The 15,384-nt window shown below is 48.4% G+C and overlaps 1 long non-coding RNA gene across 1 annotated transcript; it reads right to left on the reverse strand.

The window, feature by feature from the left end:
- Positions 1 to 731: 731 nt before the first annotated feature.
- On the reverse strand, positions 732 to 13,957 carry LOC138525543 (uncharacterized). Its single transcript, XR_011283345.1, has 3 exons — positions 13,794 to 13,957; positions 13,311 to 13,342; positions 732 to 1,468 (listed from the first exon to the last, which is right to left on the reverse strand). It is a non-coding gene; the product is annotated as an uncharacterized lncRNA (long non-coding RNA).
- Positions 13,958 to 15,384: the final 1,427 nt, after the last annotated feature.

A 15,384-nucleotide genomic window follows, 5' to 3' on the forward strand; every position in this document is an offset into this window, starting at 1 on the left:
CACGGTTCTGACTCCTCCAGGTCAACGTCCTTCACCGCACATATTTGACCCCAACCAAGGTTGCCAAATTTAATAAAGATGCAGCATCCAGCTGTCCTAGATGTGGTCAAGCAGACGCCCATATAATCCACATGTTTTGGGAATGAGATTCGGCACAGAGATTTTGGACCAGAATCAAACATACCTCAGAAAGTACAGGGATTACCAGGTACAAATGGACACCGCAAGAATGCATACTAGGAATGTACACTAGAACCAGTAAATACAAGCATGTCTCCAGGTTCATGGACCTAGCCTGTATACTTGGCAAAAGGTGTATAGCCATGGCTTAGAAATCAAGCCGAGGCCCACAGTATGACATATGGCTAAAAGAAAAGCAACACTGGAGTGCAGCTAAGACATCAGCATGAGGACATGCTATAAATGTGCAGTGGGGAGGTGGGGCTCCTTTTTGAGGCATGGAAAGCATTGGTAAATACTGCTCTCTATACCACTGATCACAAACCTCCATGAACTGCCTCGGAGGTATATGGGAATTATACCAGCCCTCTATGTAAAGCTCTTTAACTGTAAGAACACATTAAAGGTCCCCCCCAGCCTATGCAGACTGCAACTATTGTATATTACTACCTTACATGCAATGAGCAGCAGCACTGTTTGAGAACAGCAGGAATATGTGCTACACTAGCGAAATTGGTTGGTTTACTTTTTATCTTTTCTTTCACCATTAATCTTGGTTACCGCCCCCCCTACACTGTTCTTTCCGTTCAAGCTTATTGGCCTGACATACTGCAAGTGTAAACCTGCAATCGAATATGCAATGTTGTTTAACTACAGTTTTTGAGAAATGCCAATAAAGAAATTAAAAAAATATATATAGATGTTTAATTACTTAAAACACATGGTCTCCATGAAATGAAACTGGGTACTGATCTCGTTTCCAATATTTGATCAAGAACTGACTTTTAAGCAAAAATCTGATGCTTCAATATGTAATTATCAAAGTTCATTTCAAAATTCCTGGATCTCTCTGCAAGTCTTTTCACTCTCTGCTAAAATATCTATAAGGAGTGTTAATTGAATTCCAGTCCGATATAAAATCTGTATTAATCACTCGTTGTTTTGTCATCCTTCTTTGTCATCGATCGGGTCTGCACACGCTGAAATTCTTCTTCTTGTCTTGCTTCTGGATCGGCAACGGTGGGATGGCAGGTATTTCCTTTATAGATCTTCACATCGCCCTTGTGTAGCCAAGCTCTTCTTCCCTGCACTCTAATTGCGAAACGGGACACTTCTTTAGTGATGAAAGGGCCATGGAAACGTGGCTCATGCCACTTTCTTATAAATTCTTTAATTTGGACTAGGTCCCCAACATATAACTTAGGTGATGGTAAAAGTTCACTTGGACTGGTTGTCAAATGATCTTCTTCTGTGTTCTTAGACCGATCCCCCTGGCACTTAATTTGATCTGAAACAAAAGAAATACTAGAGATCATACATGGCAAATAATCATGCATCTCATCACCTAAAGTTTTCGCAACGCACTGGGCATCACTTGTACTCCTAGACGGAGATGTAAGGGGCGTTCTCACTCAACGCCCTGTAACTAGCTCATGCAGGGTGAGGTGGTGGTCTGATCCTGGCTGATTCCGAAGGGCATATAAGGCTAGGGGTAGGCAATACAGCCATGCTTGGCAATCCATTCTTTGAGGAGGCCGTTGAGTCCCTGACATATCCTGTTTGATTGGGGTTGATGAGCAGAAGAAAACGTATGCTTTATGCTTAATAGATGCCCTATCTGTTCAAATAGTTCATTAACAAAATGAGGCCCATTATCGGATCGCAGAACCTCACACACACCCCACCTCAGGAAAACTTCATGCACTAAAAACTTTGCTGCGTACGTGGCATCAGGGTGTGTACACTGACCTACTTCAATCCACCTAGAAAAGGGACACATCACCACTAATAGATACCTATATCCATTACATACCTGCTGAAACAGATCATTTGGTCGAGGTATTACGCCCCTAAGTGTTCTCAGTGTATGCCCAGCAGTACACGTTTGACACACTATACAGTTCACCATAGAGGAACATGTTGCAACAAATTAGGAATGAACCAGTCATCTGCAATCGCAGCAGCAAGACTCTCTCTAGTTAGATGCACAGGGTAATGCAGCTGTTCAAGCGCAATCTTTAATAACATTACTGGCATCACTGGCTTTCCAGTGCTGTACTGTCACCATAATGCTTCCATGGGGGATAAAGAACACTGCCTTTGTTTCCATAATTCCTGTTCTTTCTGTGGTGTGCTTCCTTGAATCTCTATTAATTGGGTTATCAACAATGTATTAAACCCCTCTTGCACTAGCATTGTTTTAACTACTTGTTCTTTAGTACTTTTAGTGTCAAAACTCGAAATTTCTGGGAAATATGCAACCCTTTTGGCTTTTCGTCTGCAGCTTCATTCCCGCAAAAGAGAAAATCTGTTTTCTTAGTATGCGCTGCACATTTAGCGACCGCCATGGCCACTGGGAGTTGTAGTGCCTTAATGAGCCTATCCAATAAGGATGCATGCTGCACAGGAGAGCCGCCTGGTCGGAGATGACCCCTCCTTTTCCAACGTGCTAACCCAGCGTGTACGTCTGACATCAGATAGGCGGAGTCACTGTATACCATCACTTCCTGCCCTTCATGTTTCTCAAGCGCGACAATAAGCGTTATTAATTTTGCTGCTTACGCTGAAAAGTGAGATGGTCTTGCACTCGCTACTACTTCAAAATTTCCATTTAACCTGTGTCTTATTACTGCAGCGCCTGAATGCTTTTCCCCACTAGTCTGATCAATTTTCAAAGAACCATCAATAAAGAGAATCTCCCCTCCCGCGAAAGCATTCTCTTTCACACGGTGTATATCATAATAAAATTCAACATAATTACCACAGTCATGCACATGATCGCCTTCTTCTACTGGCTCAGCTATAAATGTGGCAGGGTTCACTATTTACATCTTACAATTTTAATTGCTGGGTTAAAAATCATTACCTCGTGAGGCAATACCTCAGGCAGTCCCTGCAGGCTTTTTTAACCCTTTAACTGCCATGGGTATTTCCCCCCAGTGCCAGGGCCTTTTTTGGTGATTTCATTATGTGGCCATTCAATGGCTTGTAACTTTTATGTTACATGAGTTATCTCGGCCAAATTTGGCCCCTTTTTTTCCCCACATGTAGGCGGTCGTAACGCCACCCAGGAATCCTAGGTTGCTGTAGGGGGGGTGAGAGAAAATAAGCAAAAAGGGCAAAAATGTTGTGTTTTTTCAAAAAATGCCAATAAAATGATGTACAACGAAGCCTGTGGTTTTTTCCTTGTAAGAGCTAGGAACAAATGGTTTGCTGTGCTGAATTGCCCAATTTCCTGGCTTTCAAGAACAGGTTGAGTGGAAACAAAAAAAAATATTTTGATGTGGTTATCAACCGTTTTGTGAGAGGTAGGCGATTTTGGCCATTTTTGCCAATTGGACATGCATGGACGGAATAGAAGAAAAGGGTAGGAAAGCCGAATTGGAGGACAGAAAGGCATATATTTCTGAAAAGTAGACAAAATTCCAAGTTTAGGAAGGGGTGATTTGTGTAGGTCAGGCAACCACTATGTAGGGGAAACTGCCATAGATTGGGGGAAAAGCGGGAAAATGACAGAATGAAAAGTTATGTTTTGGACATGGTTGGCTTGGTACGGCAATTGCTTCTATGAATTTTGAGAAAAGCAATGCTCCGCTACATTCCCCCGTCTCTTGCAGTTACGAGAGCACACATTTTTTGTAGTGTTTTACAAAACAAGCAATACCACAAGCCAAACACTGAGCCATGGTACACAGGAGTTTTACGCTCACGCCCTGCACAGACGCACTTACCATGTGTAAATCGGGAAAACCAATGTGGTGAGGAACGGCAAGCATACATTTTTTGAAAGAGCACAGGCAGACCTTTTCAAGGGTAGGTGACTTGTGCAGGTTACAAAAGTGTATGGTGGCTAAAGCAGCGAATAAATGTAGGTCACATTTGGGAAATGAAAGGGTTGTGTGACAAAGGGCATCAGCAAATGGGTCAAAACGTTATGAAAACCACACAAACACAACAAATGTTATACCTTCCCGCGTTCCCTCAGGTGTCCCGATGAAAACGGTATCTCACATATGTGGGTGCACCTACCTGGGCGCCAAGGGGAAAGCCTAAAACACAAGTAACCCCAAGTCTGTTTTCAGACTGGAATTTCAGACTCTCTGCCGTCCGGCACACCATACAGATATTGGCCTCGGGTTTCCAAGCCACCAAGGAAAACAGGGAACCCCATGCATTTCCGAAAAGAGGACACCCGTGGGAATCCGCAGAGGTACGATTTGGGCAAATCGCCCCAGAATTTAGTACCCAGGCACCCCCGCAAAGTCCGAAATGTGGGGAAAAAAACGCATTTTCCACACATTTCGCTCGGCTCACCCATCGAAACACGCCCCCAACTACACATGGCCTATCGTCCCGAGTTCCCACAGGTGTCCCGATGAAAACGGTACCTCACATGTGTGGGTGCACCTACCTGGGCGCCAAGGGGAAAGCCTAAAACACAAGTAACCCCAAGTCTGTTTTCAGACCGGAATTTCAGACTCTCTGCCGACCGGCACACCATACAGATATGGGCCTCGGGTGTCCAAGCCACCAAGGAATACAGGGAACCCCATGCATTTCCGAAAAGAGGACACCCGTGGGAATCCGCAGAGGTACGATTTGGGCAATTCGCCCCAGAATTTATTACCCAGACACCCCTGCAAAGTCCAAAATGTGGGAAAAAAATGCATTTTCCGCACATTTTGCTCGGCTCACCCATCAAAACACGCCCCCAACAACACATGGCCTACCGTCCCGCATTCCCACAGGTGTCCCGATGAAAACGGTACCTCACATGTGTGGGTGCACCTACCTGGGCGCCAAGGGGAAAGCCTAAAACACAAGTAACCCCAAGTCTGTTTTCAGACCGGAATGTCAGACTCTCTGCTGACCGGCACACCATACAGATATGGGCCTCGGGTGTCCAAGCCACCAAGGAAAACAGGGAACCCAATGCATTTCCCAAAAGAGGACACCCGTGGGAATCCACAGAGGTCTGCCTTGCGCAAATTGCCCCAGTTTTTATTAGCCACAATCCCCGACAAAGTGTGATATTTGGTGGGGAAAAAACACAATGTTCACTTTGTCTGGGGTTCTGGGTAATAAATCCTGGGCCGCTTTTGCGCAAATCATACCTCTGCGGATTCCCACGGGTGTCCTCTTTTCGGAAATGCATGGGGTTCCCTGTTTTCCTTGGTGGCTTGGACACCCGAGGCCCATATCTGTATGGTGTGCATAGAAAGTGTGAAATTCAGGTGTCAAAACAGACTTGGGGTTACCTGTGTTTTAGGTTTTCCCCATGGCGCCCAGGTAGGTGCACCCACACATGTGAGGTACCGTTTTCGCAGGGACACCTGTGGGAACGCGGGACGGTAGGCCATGTGTTGTTGGCGGCGTGTTTCGATGGGTGAGCTGAGTGAAATGTGCGGAAAATGCGTTTTTTCACCCCCACATTTTGGACGTTGCAGGGGTGTCTGGGTAATAAATTCTGGGCCGATTTGTGCAAATCATACCTCTGGGGATTCCCACAGATGTCTCCTTTTGGAAATGCATGCGGTTCCCTGTTTTCCTTGGTGGCTTGGACACCCAGGGCCCATATCTGTATGGTGTGCCGGTCAGCAGTGAGTGTGAAATTCAGGTGTAAACACAGACTTGGGGTTACTTGTGTTTTAGGCTTTCCCCTTGGCGCCCAGGTAGGTGCACCCACACATGTGAGGTACCGTTTTCATCGGGACACCTGTGGGAATGCAGGACGGTAGGCCATGTGTTGTTGGGGGTGTGTTTCGATGGGTGAGCTGAGCGAAATGTGCACAAAATGCATTCTTTTCTCACATTTCAGACTTTGCAGGGGTGTCTGGGTAATCCATTCTGGGGCGATATGCACAAGTCATACCTCTGTGGATTCCCACGGGTGTCCTCTTTTGGGAAATGCATGGGGTTCCCTGTTTTCCTTGCTGGTTTCGACACCGTAGGCCCAAATCTGTAGGTTGCCCATATGAACAAATTGTGCTGTGGCAAAAGGCTTGGGGTTACCAGCGGGTTACCCTTTTCCTTTTGCGCCCCCGGTAGGTGCACCCACACATGTGAGGTACCTTTTTCATCGGGACACCTGTGGGAACGCGAGAAGGTATGACATCTGTTGTTGGCGACGTGTTTCGGTGAGTGGACACAGGGAAATGTCTCTGAAATTGGCTGGAAATTAAGACAATTCTCAGACATTTCGCTCTGGCCACCCACCGAAACACACTGCCAACAACACGTGGCCTACCTTCCCGCATCCCAACACGTCTCCCAATGAGAGGAAGACCTCTTGTGTGCAGGTGTCGTACCTGAGTGACAATGGGTACATCATTTGTATAGTAACTTCTCTGTAGTGCGTTCAGGTAACAGTAAAGTACTGGTAGTTAGCCATTTCACATGCACCTTTCCTCACACTTCACAAACATACCAGTCACAATGCAGTTGGACACACAAGGTGGGATTTAGCACAAAGAGAAACCTCCTTGTGTAGCACAAGAAGGATCGTCCTTGTGAGCAGTGATGCCACGACAAGGCACCCATCAGATCACTGGCCATTCGTATCCCTTTCGTGTCTGCAGTCAGCTGGCATCCATTTCAGCAGTTGCACTTCTACCAAATCACTAGCACCAGAGCAAGCGTATCTGCACATGAGCATATCTACACACTTATACCACATGGAAATGTGCTTACAATGCAACTGTGTCTCTAGCAATATCTTATCTATCATTTGGCAGCAATTGTATAACAACTGTGTCTGCATTCAAACTTTATGTGCCTGCAATCGTATGTGGACCCTGATAGCATTCACAGAAATTACATCGACATGTTCTTTGTATCTTTACCTTATGCATACACCAATCATATCCAATTCATTCCTACAGAAGACGTGTCACTTACACCACACATAACATTACTCGCAGTAAAACAATAAACAAGGCAGGATGTTACAAGGTACGCAAGACACCGCCGCCATACAGTTGGTGTCCAAGTACCACTTTCATGACACTTAGACCTCAAGGGAGGGAGCCAAAGTGGCGTGTATTATTTTGAAAAGACACCCCTTGAGTGGAGGGAACCTGAATGGTGTTCTGGTCTTCCACAACGCACCCCTTGAGTAAAGGGAGCGGGACTGGCGTTTCTTTGCATGCCAAACTTTAGGTGGAAGGTGCCAGATTCGGGTTCCATTCCAATGTACGCCGGAAGCGGATGGGGCTTTCCAGACGTTTTCTTCTACAGCAATCCCGAACGGGAGCAAGCTGCACTAGCGTGCCTTGCCAAGACTCCCCAAAGGGGAGTGACCCAGAGTGCTCTACCCTTCTTCTCCATGGCCCGCCTCAACTAGAGGCGGTGGAGTGGCATTCCTTTCCATGGTGCTCCTGAAGTGGAAGGAGCCTAAATTGCGTTACTTTGCAAGGCACACCACGCGCAGAGGGAGCTAGACTGCCTTTTCCTTATGAGGCAGACCTGAAGTGAAAGGTACCGGGGGTGATGTCTCTTTCCCAGGCGGGCCTCAAGTGGAGGGAGCAGGACTAGCATTGCGTGCCAAAGCACACCAAAGGGGAGTAAACCAGAGTGCTGTCCCCATCTACTCCAAGGCACACCTCAAGTGGAGGGCGCTGGAGTGGCATTCCTTTCCAAGATGCGCATGCTTTGGAAGGAACATGCATTGCGTTACTTTGCAAGGCACACCACGCGCAGAGGGAGCTAGACTGCCTTTTCCTTATGAGGCAGACCTGAAGTGAAAGGTACCGGGGGTGAAGTCTCTTTCCCAGGCAGGCCTCAAGTGGAGGGAGCAGGACTAGCATTGCTTGCCAAAGCACACCAAAGGGGAATGACCCGCATGGCACGACTCGAGTAAAGGGATCCGTAATGATTACTATTGTGCAGGCACGCCTCCAATGGAAGGAGACTGATTAGCGTTCCTTTGCATGTCACGCTTTGAGCTGAGGGATCTAGACTGATGTATATTTCGTAGGCAGGCCTCAAGGGAAAGCTATGGCTGTGGTTGCCTTTCCAAGGCAGGCCACAAGTGGAGGAAGCAGGACTAGCAATGCTCGTGAAGGCACGCTAAATCAAGTGAAGTGAGTTGACATCCTGTTGAATTTTCATTGAAGGTACACCTCCAGGGCAGGGTGCAAGAGTGCCATTCCTTTATAAGACATGCACGATTTCAGTAGCTACGGGTCCCTTTCAAGGAATGATGGGCATTTGCGGAAATCAATCAATCTCCCAATATTTTTCCTTTGTATGATACAAAAGGAAACAGGGCTGAAAGCAGAGGGCAGGCTGGGAAGGGCATTCTGGACAGTACACCCGAGTATCCTTCCTCTTTCCTTGTTTAGTACACAGCTTACATTTTCTGTAAGGTTGTGCCTTTGTGGCAGTGTAAGGAACATAATCACCAAAGTGTCGCTCCTGCAATCTGGCCACATCTTCTACCTCTGGAAAGGAGGGAATTGGTACATGAACCATAGCCAGAGATTGAACAATGGCTAATTCAAAGTCCAAAAAGGAGAGGTTCTTTTGTGGAGTAGCTGCACGGTACACCACATAAGCATTGTACATTGCCATATGCACAATGTGTGTAGCTAACTTTTTGTACCAGAAATTTGACTTGCGTTCAGCACGGTATGACTCAAGCACTTGGTCATTTTTGTCTGCTCCACCCATGTACTTGTTGTAGTCCAGAATGCAGTTGGGCTTCCAGACTTGCTGAGTCTGCCCACACAGAGGGACTGCTGAAGTACTTTCATCATGAATAGTACTTAGCATGTACACGTCCCTTTTGTCGCAGAATTTCACTGCCAACAATTCACCCTGCCGCAATGCCATACATTGTCCCTTGGCCAACTTCTTACACACAAGTTGTCTGGGGAAGCCTTTGCGGTTACTGCGGATTGTACCGCATGCCAATGTGCCCATATTGAACAAGCCTATCAAAGTATGGGTCCGTTCTGGGTAATGCTGCCGAGTTGTCATTGAAGTGCAACATACGGCGCAGTGCTTGAAAGCGATTTCTGCTCATTGTAGCTGAAAAAAAGGGGCAATAAACTGGTGCTACAGTAGACCAGTATATCGCGACAGATGGCTTGTGATCAATTCCCATGAGCAGATTGAGACCCCAAAACTTTCTCATTTCAACATCGGTTGTGGGAACCCATGCTTGTGCTCTGGACTGGGGTTTCAGAATGGGACCCCTTGACCTCATGAACTGTGCAGCATATAAATTGGTTTGCTGAACCACATCTGCAATGAACCATCATCAACAAAAAGGTTGAAAACATCAATATGTTGAAACCCATCTGTATTCACTGTGCACCCTGATATACCAGTGGAAGGGGGCACAACAGGCTGAGCCATTGCTGGAGGCACCCAGTGCGACTCTTCAGCCATGTCAGGAACTGCCACATTGAGTGGCCGTCTTCCACGTCCCCTCCCCCTTACAGGTCCCCTGCGTGTGGGAAGTGTGCGAAAAGGTGGATGCACTCTTCCTTGCTCTTCGTCCCTCCTGGCCCTCAGAAGCACTATCTGTTTCAGATTGCATGTCCACCTCTGTGCCTTGCTCTGAGCCAGACTCCATCACTGCAGCTAATGCCTCCGCATCAGACATTGATCGCCGAGAAGCCATGAGTACCTTCACTGTGGAACCCTTCACTGCCCAAAGACCAGATGAAGACTGAAACAATAAGTATGTGTGCTTCTCAAAGTATGGAACGTAGCAGACTAAGTGGTATTCAGTGCCACATACCTACTCACACAAGTACACAAAAAGGTCCAGACTTTGCTCACAAACTGTAGCAGCCCTCTGCAATATGAGGTACTCCCTGCACGCTACAATAAACGTGAGGTACTCCCTGCACGCTACAATAAACGGAGTACTACTTTGCAAACACTCACGTGAAATGCTAAGGACCAGCTGACTGCTTTACTGTCACACCTCAGGGAACCTGGCGGCTTTGGAAGAAGTGGAGGCTGCATCCGCCATTGCTGGTTCCATCACGTTTGGGAAACGCGCTGTGTAGGTCTAGCTGTCTTTGCGACGTTCCCGACACCGGGATTTATTCCTTTCACTTCCGGGGTCGGGTGCGTTGCAACGTACAGTGTTTCGTCCTGTTTGCCGGCGATACTGTTTTTCGTGTAGTTTTTCCTTTTTCCACCCGTTGCCCTTCTATTCTTTTTTCGCCCCTTTTTCTTCCCTTGTCTCCGTACCTTTAGTCAGGGTTCCCCCGCGATCTCTTCTCCTCCTCCCTTGCCTGTTCCGTTCCCGTCTCTCATCCTTCCCCCCTCCCGTCTTGTGTATTTTTCTCTTTACTTACTCTTTTGATCTTTCCGTCTTCCTTCCTTCCAGTCTTGTGCTTGCCTCGCTTTGTCCTCTTATGATAGCCCTCATCTGTTCCTATCCTGCATGATATCTCTGTGTACTGACCGCTGCCTGCCTTGTGGATTGCCTCGCCTAGCCCTCTTCTGACTATCTGTACTGGAACTATATTCTACTTACCTGATCTCATACCCGAATCTCGTTGGAGCTTGATCTAATTTCCGGACTGTGTCAATCAGTTCCTCTCCCTCTGCTGCTGCCTCCGAAGTGTGTTGATAGCTACCTCACTGCGCTTGAAGATTCAACTCTTCCGGGTTTTTTTGTGCCACTGGCTTTTTCCCCATTGTCCAGCGACCGAGGAGGGTTGCCACATATCACCCAAAGGGTGTCACTGTGGCGTCCTACCTCGGTCGTCCCTATCTTCAAAAAAAAGGGACGAAGACTCGAACAAAGGACAACCCGAAGCTGACTCAACGCCGGAGACTTCGAGGTGAGGAGGAAGGGGAGGAAAGGGAGTCTGGGGCATCTCAGGAGGAAGAGGAGATTACAGACCTTCCTGACATTTACTACAAGTGGGTAGACAGCTACAACACACCTGCACCTAAAAGAAAGACAACAAAAAAGCTAAAGACGATGTCCTCTTCCGCTAAACCTTACACAAATACAAGCGTGGGGACGAGGATTGCAGCCACACTACCTATTCAGACACAGCCAACATGCTTTGAACCATGCCCTCCTCCATGGGATGCTGGTGGATGGGAAATGGAGGTGAGAAGCAACCATGCAACATATTAGTGATTGGGTGAGTTGAAAACCCATAGGCAATGAAGACGCAGAAAGGGAAGATAACAAAAGTACACGGCAGGCCCTTCCAGGCAACTGCTGGCACACTTTTGACAAAAACACCTGCTCATTCACATAGGGGTGTCTGTTGTAAGGGGAAAGGTCACAAGGACAAAATGAATGCAAGGCCAAGCAAATTGATTTAGACTGATGCAAGTGGTGATGGGTAGCTAAGAAATAAGCATCACAGACATACTGAATGCTTTGACATGCCATGAATGCAAACAATTTCTAGGAATTAGGAGTCTCACATATTCCAGTGCGTCCATCAGTTACTGGGCAACCCCCCCCCCAAAAATAGCATCAGGGCAAAATCCATTATGTCTCCAATGAACAGCTCCATGCCTGTTTTGGAAAGATGCACCCCATCTCTGTGAAACATCACAGCACCTTTGATATTGCCATGGTGAATGGTCCGTATTCTTTTTTTGCCCTCTGTCAGTCTAGTGAACTCGCCATTCAGTTTCCACACCGAGCGGTTGATGGCCCTTGTATTCCCTTGAGTTCTCCAATCCATCCTGGGAATCATCTGGGACCAGGCCACCACAGTGTTTGGAAACCTCTGTGCAATCCATTCAAGTTCCGCCATGAGCTGCTCCCGTACCCCCTTCCGTCCCACAGACACAAAATCATTTCCTCCCAGGTGCACCACTATAAGGTCAGGGGGGGGGCCCTCCTTTTGCTTGGGCATCGATGATGGCTCCTCTGAGCTGGTGAAGGCGCATCCCCCCGACCCCAAACCAATTCACTGCAAGGCCATCCCTTCCAGACTCAGATGTAGGTGGCCCTCGGAAAAGTCGTTCAGCCCTTTGGATATAAGAGTGGCCGAAAATCCACACAACCCTCATCCTCACTAGGAAATGGAAACAGGAAAACCCCCATGATTATGGCTACACATACAGTTTACCGAATTACACAATTGCATCAATACATGACTCTTGTAACAATCCCAGACACACACTTCACCCATTCGGAACCTCTCATTTGAGATAACAGTAGGTCGACACATAATTGCCACATTATTTTCAGGGGAAAGAGGTGAAGAAGATAGTATGTCACCTTGTGCCAATAACACAGGTGTGCTGGTGCAATTGTAATCAGTAAAGGTTGTCTGCTCCTGTGGCCCACCGCCTGCACAGCACAGTGGTAAGGTGACTTGCACATGCTACATCGTTAAACTTTGGCAGGGTGACTAGTCTGACAGAGGATATGAACTGTGCAGCAAGGGTGCTTTGTACCCTCTCTGAATATAGGTACTCTGACAGAATGTGCGCCATTCATCACACATGGATGCAATTTTGGACACTTTGATTGTGAAAAATTGGGGCACAGCTCCTGAACCACTGGTGAACTTGGGGCCACTCGACTACCAAGGCAGAGAGGCAGCCAACGTCACACACATCTACCACCACCACCACCCTACATCTCTGCCTGGGCAGCACTGCAGCTTTCCCCTCCAGGACGGGATGGGGACCCTGCTGGGGCACCCTGCACCCACTGCCGATTTTGAGGGCCAAAATATCCATCTGGAAGATGGACGCCCAAGGCCAATGACATTACCCCCCACCCCTCCTGCCCCTCTAGCTACCCTGCGTTACAGCTTTTCCCCCTGCATAAGGATGGGGACCCTGCCGGGCTCACTGGGACCACTGCTGGAAAAGGACCACAGAAATGGGGATCGTTGCAGTGAAAGTAGTGTTCTTTGTATCAAGTGTGCGTAGCAGGTTCAGAAAAAAATGACCATCTGCATTACTACCGGCAACATTTTTGAAAAGTTGCTGCTACTTATGTCGGCCAATTTTTCCTTCTGCAAAGCAGCCACTTTCCTCATTGCAAGGCACTCCCATCACTGCCCCCTGCACCCCCCCACTACCCTTTCTCACCCATACCACTGACACTGCAGCCACAGTTTCTCCCACCACAGTAACCCTCCACCCGCACATTACCAAGTAATATATGTAGTACTTACATAAATCAGCAAACGATTTTCAGTAGCCACAACTGCAAAGGAAACATAAAAGAATTACATTCAGTGCTTTGCCTACCAATAACACATCCAAACAATCTGGCAGGTGTCTATACATTTTTCAGCTCCTTCCACCACATACATGACACTTCTCAGTCATCTACCACCACGGAAGGCTGGACTGCTCAGTGATAGCAAACTGGAATAAGACCAATGGGTGTATGGCAACCCCCAGCACACAAGAAAACATTGCACAGATGGCTAAGTGGCAAACTTCCCTCCCAGGGAAACAGCACTCTTCAGCTGGACTGGGGGGGCATTTTGTGCGCTACCCCGGCAAGTGTGTTCCTGGCCACCCCAATACCTCCCCAGAGCACCCACTTCCCTTCACAACACCAACACTACAGGCCCAGTTCCCCCCATCCCAATAGCAATGTGCCCTCCACCCACTATATAATGTTGAAATAACCAAAATTTCATACGTACATAACAAGGGAGAAGCTTGAACTGCTCAAGACCTGTAAAGGGAAAAACAAAACATAAATTATCTGTGTCAGCCCACCCAAATGCCAAACCACCCATACTGTCCCCCCCCTGCTGCATTGGTCAGTACGTTTTGGGGCACCCCGGCGCCAGACTGGCACACCAATGTGCCCCTCTGCGCCAAGGCAAGTTTCGTAAACAAAGAAAAAAATGAAAAATGGTACACTACACTTTAGGGCGGGCTGAGGGGCACCATAAACCACCAGGTAATTTTCTAATGTAATGGGGGGTGACCCTCTACCCCCCCACCCCAAATGCAGGGAGGAGCATCTCATCCAGCCCTCCCTGGGGGAGGATAAGAGGGGGCTATCTCATGCAGCCCTCCCTGGGGCCTGGTGCCCCTTCCTAGGAGCAGATATCTGCCCCCATGGAGGTCTACAAGGGGTACCCCAATTCCCCTTGGGGTGAAGGGGAGAGGGCCACCCCCCTTTACTGTAAAATATATCCCTGGTGGCTAGTGGCCCCCAAACCACCTCCCCCCTTCCCATCACATTTTCTTTTCCATTTCTTCTTATTATTTTTTTGCCCCCTTCCCTGTGGGCAGATGATCAGCCATCTGCCCCCAGGGTTGTACACATATGTGCCCCCATGCTTTGGGGGGCGGGGTACGAGGGCTGCTTACTGTAAGCAGCTCCCACCTCCCCCCGCATTCAAAGACATCCCTGGTGTCTAGTGTGCATTTCTGCCCGCGCATCGAGCGCCCTGCGCCCGATCTGTGGGCAGCAATGCTGTCACACAGGGTGTCCTTGGAAAGGGGAGAATCTCCCCTCTCCAAGGACACCATTTCTGAAAAAATCCCTGGTGCTAGGGCCCCCAAACCCCCTCCCCCCCACGTTTTCTTTCTCCATTTTTTATTATTATTTTATTGCCCCCTTCCCTGGGGGCAGATGATCAGCCATCTGCCCCCAGGGTTGTACACATATGTGCCCCCATGCTTTGGGGGGAAGGGGGGGACGAGGGCTGCTTATTGTAAGCAGCCCCACCTCCCCCCCATTCAAAGACATCCCTGTGTCTAGTGTGTATTGCTGCCCACGCATCGCGCGCCCAGCGCCTGGTCCGCAGGCAGCAATGCTGTCACACAGGGTGTCCTTGGAAAGGGGAGAATCTCCCCTTTCCAAGGACACCATTTCCGAAAAAATCCCTGGTGGCTAGGGCCCACAAACCCCCTTCCCCCTTCCCATCACGTTTTTTTCTCATTTTTTATTATTATTTTTTTGCCCCCTTCCCTGGGGGGCAGATGATCAGCCATCTGCCCCCAGGGTTGTACACATATGTGCCCCCATGCTTTGGGCGCCAGGGGGGTGAGGGCTGCTTCCTGTAAGCAGCCCCCACCTCCCCCCCATTCAAAGACATCCCTGTGTCTAGTCTGCATTGCTGCCTGCGCATTGACCGCCCTGCACCCGATCCGCAGGCAGCAATTCTGTCACACAGGGTGTCCTTGGAAAGGGGAGAATCTCCCCTTTCCAAGGACACCATTTCCAAAATAATCCCTGGTGGCTAGGGCCCTCAAGCCCCCTCCCCTGTTCCGATCACG

The sequence above is a fragment of the Ambystoma mexicanum genome, chromosome 7p, assembly GCF_040938575.1.
Source record: "Ambystoma mexicanum isolate Mex_15411 chromosome 7p, UKY_AmexF1_1, whole genome shotgun sequence".
In the NCBI taxonomy this organism is placed as follows: Eukaryota; Metazoa; Chordata; class Amphibia; order Caudata; family Ambystomatidae; genus Ambystoma; species Ambystoma mexicanum.